Source organism: Petaurus breviceps, unplaced genomic scaffold (assembly GCF_028583685.1).
Source record: "Petaurus breviceps papuanus isolate PSGF00001 unplaced genomic scaffold, PetGlider_PUasm1.0 38, whole genome shotgun sequence".
Lineage (NCBI taxonomy): Eukaryota > Metazoa > Chordata > Mammalia > Diprotodontia > Petauridae > Petaurus > Petaurus breviceps.
This window is the reverse complement of record NW_027186304.1, coordinates 22,650,568-22,658,875: the sequence shown is the minus strand read 5'-3', so window position 1 is coordinate 22,658,875 and position 8,308 is coordinate 22,650,568.

Here is an 8,308-nt window from a genome sequence, read left to right as displayed (position 1 = left end):
CTCCGAGCTGCATCCAATCAGAGCTGCAGCAGTGAGCGCGTCATCCTATTCTTCCCCAGTGATTTGCTTATTGAAAAAAGGTACATTTTTTTGTTCACATTTACCTGTTTATTAAAATTGCTTTCAATGTTCATTAAAATAAGCCCTCCCCTGAAAATAAGCCCTCTGGTGTTTTTCTGTCCAAAAAAAAATAATAAGACAGTGTCTTATTATCGGGGAAACACGGTAGCATTTAAGGAGAGCAAGGGATAACCTATGGCCACTCCATGTGTTCCACAAGGTTTCATGAAATGTTAGGAGAGCTACAGGAAGATTACTAACAGACTGAGTGGAGAAGTATCAAAAAGGATGGCATCAGAAAATGTGAGATGAGAAAAGATAAACCAGTCATGTGGCAAGAACAAAGGATAACTGATTGATAACTTTCGAGCTCCACTGGGATCCATGTGAAAGAGAGGAAGATGCTTAGCTTATTTGTTGAATTCCTTTGGGACATTTAAAGTCACACAGGATGGGCAGATATGGATGGATGGCAATCTGAGTGACCAGAATACACACATCGATGAGATCACAAGTCCATCAAAATATCAAAGTCTTTCCTCAAAACCCAGTATTCAAGATAAATAATGATTTCTTAATTGTCTAATGGAAGTTTGGTCACAAAAAACAAGACAACACTCATACCTATTGATCCATTCATATTTATAAACATAGTCTGTGGTTCTCATTTTCCCTGAGAGACCACCAAGTCAGCTCTCCACTTAAACACTGGCTTCAGTTTCCTCATCTGTAAAATAAGGGGAAAGGACTATATGATTTCTAAGATCTTTTCCAGCTCTGATGTTCTGGCATTCCCTGACTGACTCATTGAGTTGTTGGATGCAAAATGTACCCTCAATAAGAAACAATATTACAAATGGGTTAACCCACAAAGAGCTCATTTCATTCATAATGAAATTGAACTGCTATATAGTTGCAATAAAATAGTAGAAAAGACATGTTAATAATTAAATGAGAAAGAGAGATTCTCTTTTATTTTGAGTGCTTGAGGGAAACACAAGTGACGAGTTAAAAAGGAAGGGGAGGAGGTAGAAAGATGATCCAGAAAAATTAAAATGAACTTCTGATACCTTTCAAAGATATTTGGATATCAACACTATTGATATCTAATGACAGCAAAAGCAAACAAACAAAACCGCATTGAGTTCAGTAATTTGATTGAGAACCATTCATTTTAGTTATGAGGTCAGTTGGTTTCACGGTCTGGTCATAAAGGATCTTTGGGTAAGGAGGCTGATGATAGCATAATGATACAGACACAGCTAAAATATTTCCCTGATCTACCTTACATACATGTGAGAAAGATGCAAGAGATAGTATGTTAACTGGATACAATAATAACAGCGTTGGGAAGGAAAACGACTTTGAGAGACTTTAAAATTCCGATTGGTGTAAAGGTAAACTATGATTCCAGAAGACTGAAGATAAAGTGCTCCCCACCTCCTGCCTTAAAATGCAGAATGAGATGCTATTTTGGGCACCACACACCACCAGTGTGGGGATTTGTGTTACTGAACTAGGAGATACTTGTTGTGAAGAGCTTTTCCCCTTCGTTTAATTGGGGGTGGGAATGCTGGAGATTAAGAAAATAAATGCTTGTTATTTGGAAAATGGGAAGGATATTCCTATCACTCCCCCCCAAAAAAAGACATGTTCATTTTCAATTATAAACAGATATATGTATCCACATTCTATTGAATTTAAAATGCAATATGACTGAACTCTGAACTCTATCTTTATTGGGGGGGAGGAGGAAGTTTAGGGGAAGAGTGTATCAAATTATGATTTAGAATGTTTGGCAGATTATTTTTTTTGTCTGCTGAAGCTTGCAACTTTTTCAATCCAATCCTTACCTTTATTGTAGTTGACTGGCTCTATCAAGGAGCACACTCACCATTACCAAAATGTAGCAGAGTAAAGAATCATTTACAGAAAAATGTATGAGCTAGTAAATGAAGTGAATGTGCTCTGGGTTTGGGGTTTCTTTTTTTACACCATCCCCTTCATTCCATTCTTCAGCACTGTGAATATCAAGGGACTCATTTCTAGGCATTTAAATAAAGGCCAGAACAGAATCAATCTTACCTGTAAACCAAGGTACTGGTGAACTTTATTTGATTTACCCAAGAAGCCTCTCTGGACTTCTATTCGCATCATGATAATCTGTTGACACACATGTGGAACAGCCATGAAATGTTGAGACTATTTCCAGAAGTGCTTTGGATATTGCCATCTCTCAAAGAACTGGAGTCATCACCTGGGTATTCTTAAAGTCAGGTCTGTTTTCTGCTATTGCCCTGCAGTGAAATCTCAGTTTACAAAAGGCCTGGTAGAACCTCAGCCACTGCTTGATGCTTTCTTTCTGAGTCCCATTGACAGCCGCCTGAACTTTAAAGGCCATAGTATTTTGGTCACGTAATTGTATCTAGTGCCAGCACATGGGTTTTTTTTCCCTTCTTCTTCACATTGTTATTAATTTGGCAGTAAAGAGTCAAAATTGGCTGACAAAAATGGCTTGGCTTCTTTGAGGTTTTTTTCCCTCGGATTTCACAGCCTTTGTAATCTGAGCTCCTTAAGTACAGAGGGCTAGCTCCTATGGCCAAAGTATGGCTTTATCCTTCCCTGTCAGCTGGGCTCTATCTGCTCAAGAGGCAGAGTAAGATTAAAACGAAAATCAACCAGGGCTATCTTGGTATATATGGGACACTAAAAGAGCAAGTTGTCCAAATGACCTCTGGACAGGTGTCTTGGCCAATATCCCTGTCTTTTACATCCTTTTTTTTTTCTTTTTGGAGGGGGGAAAGCAGGGCAATTGGGGTTAAGTGACTTGGCCAAGGTCACATGGCTAGTAAGTGATAAGTGTCTGAGGCCGGATTTGAACTCAGGTCCTCCTGACTCCAGGGCCGGTGCTCTTTGTCACCAAGTGCTACCTCCCCCCTGTCCCCCTTTTACATCTTTAGCTAATAATGATGTGTGCATTACTTGCAACAAGGTAAAACTATTGTCACACAGTCAGATAACTTTTTAAAACTATATGCATTAAGGGTGCCTTTTGATGCAGTCACCAGTTTTATATGATTTGACAGTGAGATCACAAGATTTTGACACATATTCTGTATTCTTTGTAAAGAAACCACTTTTTAAAAATCACGTTGCATCAAGCATACTTTTGATTAACAGTCCACTTTTCCAAGTCTAGCTTTGATTACAGTCTGTAGGTTTTCAGCTGGATTTCAATTATGTGAGTTCTTAGACTACCAAAGCATGTTTATCTCCATCTTTGGCATACATTTCTGAACCTTTCATGATGTGTGATATGATACAAATCTGTGTTGTAGCATTCCATCTCTAGTTGGGAATTTCCATAACTTCATAATAATTTTATTTTCATAATTTATCAATATATTAATACAAATTAAAAATTTTCTAAAGGGAGACCAGACTTCCAGGTTGGATTGTATATACAAATATCCTCAAAACTTTTTTTTAGGGGGGTGGATGTTTCATAGCGAGATAAAGATGTCCAAAGGATGTAGGTTTACCTCTACTTCTTCTGACAATGATTTTAGTATAACATTGAATGAAAAAGTGAGTTTCATTGGTAAAAATTGCCTTTGTCCAGGCTTTGGGTACCTCAGTCTTTGCTTTGTCTTGCCAAAGTCATCCTCATTGACTCATAATTTTTAGACTCTGTTCTCTTCCCTTTTTCTGAAAATTTGAACATTTGCCCTTTTGTAAGTCTTGTGGATTTCTGTTTTTTTTTTCTCTAATATTTCAAAGATCACTGACAATAACTTAGCAAACACACATACTACTTCTTTCAGACCAAAATATAGTTCACCTGGATCAGGTGACTTGAATTTTTAAGGGCAATTAGATGCTTCCCTATTATCTCCTTATTTATCTTGGGAATCACTTCTCTGTTATTCACTTGTGTTCTGTAATATCTACTGCACATCTTTCTTCTGGATAGAGAAAACAGATGGGAAATGAGACAGGTGACCAGAGGTAGGAACCAACATTGGGACCTACCTGTTAGTTTGTCAAAGAAATTAGAATGGTCTGAAGTTCATAGCCATGGCTCTCTTTGATTCTGCTCACTCAGGTTTTGCAGGGATTGGATGGAGATGCTTGCAACTCCAGAGGTGTCTTTTAAGTCTCTGAATACAGTGTGGTTGTACGTGTGCTCTTTGTGTGGCTATTTATTATTTCTTAGTAACTGTACTATGTGGAGATATAAATATTTTACTTCTTAGCAAAGATGAAAATAGTTTTCACAGACTCTTGGCAGGCAGCAACACAACATATCCTGTCCCTTTCATCCCCAGATCTTAATGTAATAAAAGTATTGATCTAGGGAACAGAACTTGTTTCAGGGCTACATTCCCTGAAAAGCATAAAACCAGATTGACCAGGGCAAATAGGTGTTTGGCTCCACCTTAAACACTTTGGATTTTTATTAATGCTTTGCTGAGTGAAGTAGAGATACACATCGATAACAGAGTGAAAGACATTGGACTCTTCTTAGGTTAAAGGAGCGTTTATGGAAAAGGGTTTCTTTGGGTTGGTTGCCTGCCATCTCATTATAATTAAAGAATACATTTTATGTGGTGCTTTTCTGCTGGCTTGTATATGCTATAAACTTTTAATGCCTTCAATAAAACTTCTTTGGTGAGAAACAGAGAAACCCTGTTGCTATGCTCTTTCCAGAAAACACACACATACACACACACAAACCCCCCACAACAACCTTCCATGATGGTTTAGTAGCTTCAAAGAACCAGAAGGCAGAGGGGAGGGGGGAGGTGGGGGTTTCAACCCAAGATGAGGTGGCCAAAAGTATCCAGGACAAAGGGGTCAAGGACAAATGCAGAGTACAAGAGAGAAAAAATAACTTAAATTGCTGGTTAATGACAGAGAGCTTATTCCCTCTCTATCTGAGACATCATGGACACTGAGAAAATAAAGTGACAGAGGAAGATTTGAATACACCAGGAAAGAATGAATGCCATTTGCAAAAAGGAAGAGAAAAAAATCAAAGACAGATGTGAAGGATTTGCTGCTTGTGGTTTCCTATGGACATGTGGGGATTGGGACCAGGTAAAAATGGTAGGTTGGGCCACACCAAGGAAATGGAAGGTATGGAGGTCAGCATAGGCTACCATTTTAGCAGCCAGGCTAGCAAGGAAGTGGCTGTGCTCTTAAGGATAAAAAAGGTCTAAAGCTCAGCTATGTATAATAAATCTGTAAGCACTGATCCTTCACCTCTATCCCAGACCCCTAGCTTTATCCCTGTGCATCGTATGGCAGTCATTTGTGATCTTTTTATGCAAAAGATCTATGAGGGCTAGATGAAGGGGGAAGGGAATGAGTATTTATATAGTCCTGGTTGTGCTATTATTATCCCTATTTTATAGTTGAGGAAACTGAGGCAAATAGGGATCATGTGATTTGCCCAGGGTCACACAGCTAGTGAAGGTCTGAGACTGAATTTGAACTCGGGTCTTCCTAATTCCAGGTCCAGAACTCTCTCCACTGTACCACACCAGAGTAGTCCTTAATGGTTTAATGTTAAATTGGAAGGTCTCTAGTGGAATGTCTCAGGGCTCTGTGCTGTTTAACACTTGTAGCAATAATTAGGATAAGGACATAATGACCATATTTGTCAAATTTGCAGATGATACAAAGCTGGGAGAGCCAGCTAATATGTTGAGTGACAGAATTGAGATTCAAAAATATCTTTACAAGCTTTGTGCTGGACTGGAGCTAGTGAGAGGAAATTTGATTTGGATGAATTTAAATGTTTACACTTGAGTTTGAAAAAAATCAATATAATGAGTAAAAGATGGGGATGGAGGAACGGCAGAAGTGTGGCTAGATAGCTCTTTGGAAAAGATCTGAGGCTTTAGTAGTCTTCTCTGAAACTTATTTCCTATGTGAGCCTGTAATTTAACCTTTCTGGACCTCAGTTTTTCTCCTCTGTAAAATGAAGAGGTTGAATTGTATGGCCTCTGACATCCCTTCCAAAACTGAGATCTAGGAACCTATGATGATGACCCTATTACTGCAAGCTCTGTGTGAATCAACAGTGTGATAGAATAGCTAAAGAAGCTAAAATAATCTTAAGCTTCATTAAGAGAGGCATAGGAGTGTCTAGACCAGTGAGCTGATGGTCCTGCTATACTCCACCTTGCTCAGACAACATCTGAAGTATTGCACTAAGATTTGGTGCCAAGAGGGATATCGATAAGCTTCAGAGTGTCCTGTGCAGTGGATAGAGCACCAGACTTGGAATCAGGAAGACTCATCTTCCTGAGTTCAAATCTGGCCCCAGACACTTGATAGCTGTGTGACCCTGGGCAGGTCACTTACCTCTGTTTGCCTCAGTTGCCTCATCTGTAAATTAAGCTGCAGAAGGAAATGACAAATCACTCCAGTATCTTTGCCAAGAAAAGCCCCAATAGGGTCAGGAAGAGTCAGACATGATTGAAAATAACTGAACAAACAACAGAGCACCCAGAGGAAAGTGAGTAGGACAATCAAAGACCTTGAACTCAAGACATAGCACTAGTTGGAATCATTGGGACTATGTATCTTAGAGAAGAGAAGGCATTGGGGAGGGGGAAGAGTTTTCTCAAGGAAGAAGGCATAGCTTCATTCTTGGCCACAGAGGATAGAACCAGGAACACTTCGTTGGAGTTGCAAAGAGTCAGATTTAGCCTTGATATAAGGAAACAACTCCTAATGATTAGAATTGTTCAAAAGTGGAATGGGATGGCCCGGGAAGGTCTCATTCCCCTCTCATTTGAGGTTTTCAGGCAAAGGTTAGATCACTACATGGAGGTATATTGTAGAGGTAGCTAGGCTGCACAATATATAGGGCAATGGACCTGGTGTCCGGAAGACCTGAATTCAAATCCAACCTTAGACACTTCCTGTGTGACCCTAGATAAGTCACTTAATTCCTATCCCCCTCGATTTCTTCATCTGTAAAAGGGGGATAATAATAATAGCAGGGCTGTTGTGAGTATCCAATAAGATCATATTTGTAAAGCACTGTGCCAGCCTTGAAATGTTATATAACATTGCTGTTGTTCAGCCATTTTCCAGTCCTGTCTGCTCTTTGTGACACTGTCTGGGGTTTTCTTGGCAAAGATATCAGACAGGTTTGCCATTTCCTTCTCTGGTGGATCTGGGGGATCCATTTTGTCAGGCAATCAGAGATTAAGCAACTTGCCCAAGATTACACATTACACAGCTAGGATGTACCTGAGGCTGGATTTGAACTTGGGTTTTCCTGACTCTAGGCCCAGAGCTCCAGCCACTGAGCCACCAGCTGCTAGCTATTATTATTATTATTAGAGGGAAGTCTCCTTGAGCTATGAGTTGTAACAGAAGACTTCTGGGGTCCCTTCCAACCATGAGATTCTGTGAAGTCACATCACTCGTATGTTGCTGGTGATTTTTTTTTTCCATTTCAGTTTCCCTTGTCATTCATCTTTGTAAATCTGGTTCATATTTTTTAACCTGGTTTCTCCTATATAACAATAGTGGAGAGAGTATGTTTTGTATAACAGTTTAAATCCTCTCCTTATGTGTAACTGTTCTTTTTTGAGGAGAAGTTAGTCTAGGGTAGATGTTAAAATATGATTTACCACCTCAGAGATCAAAATGATAAACTAGTAACTGATATATTCAGTTCAGTTGTGTCTGACTCATTGTAACTCCATTTGGGATTTTCTTGGCAGAGATATTGGAGTGGTTTGCCATTTCCCTCTCCAGTTCATTTTACAGATGAGGAAACTTAGGCAAACAGGGTAAAGTGACTTGCCCAGGGTCACACAGCTAGTACGTGTCTGAGGCCTAATTTGAACTCAGGAAGATGAGTGTTCTTGACTCCAGGCCCAGTACAACATCCACTTCACCACCTAGCTGCTAATGGTCCCAGCTATAAGCAAAAGAACTGGAGGAATGAATTTAGAGTCAAAGAACCTAGGTTCAAAGCCAGCTCTGCCTTCTGCTACATGTATGACCTTGATCAGATTATTTAATCTCTCTATACCTAAACTTCCTCAGCTGTAAAATGACCTAGATGATCTCTATTCCATTCTAGCCCTAAATCTATGATGCTATAAAAAAATTTGACATAAAGAAAGAATATTCCTGTCCAAGGCTGGTGGCCTTGTAAGCTATCAACTCCCAAGTGAATGAAACCTGATGCTCCAGCATAACCATTCCAAAGAATATG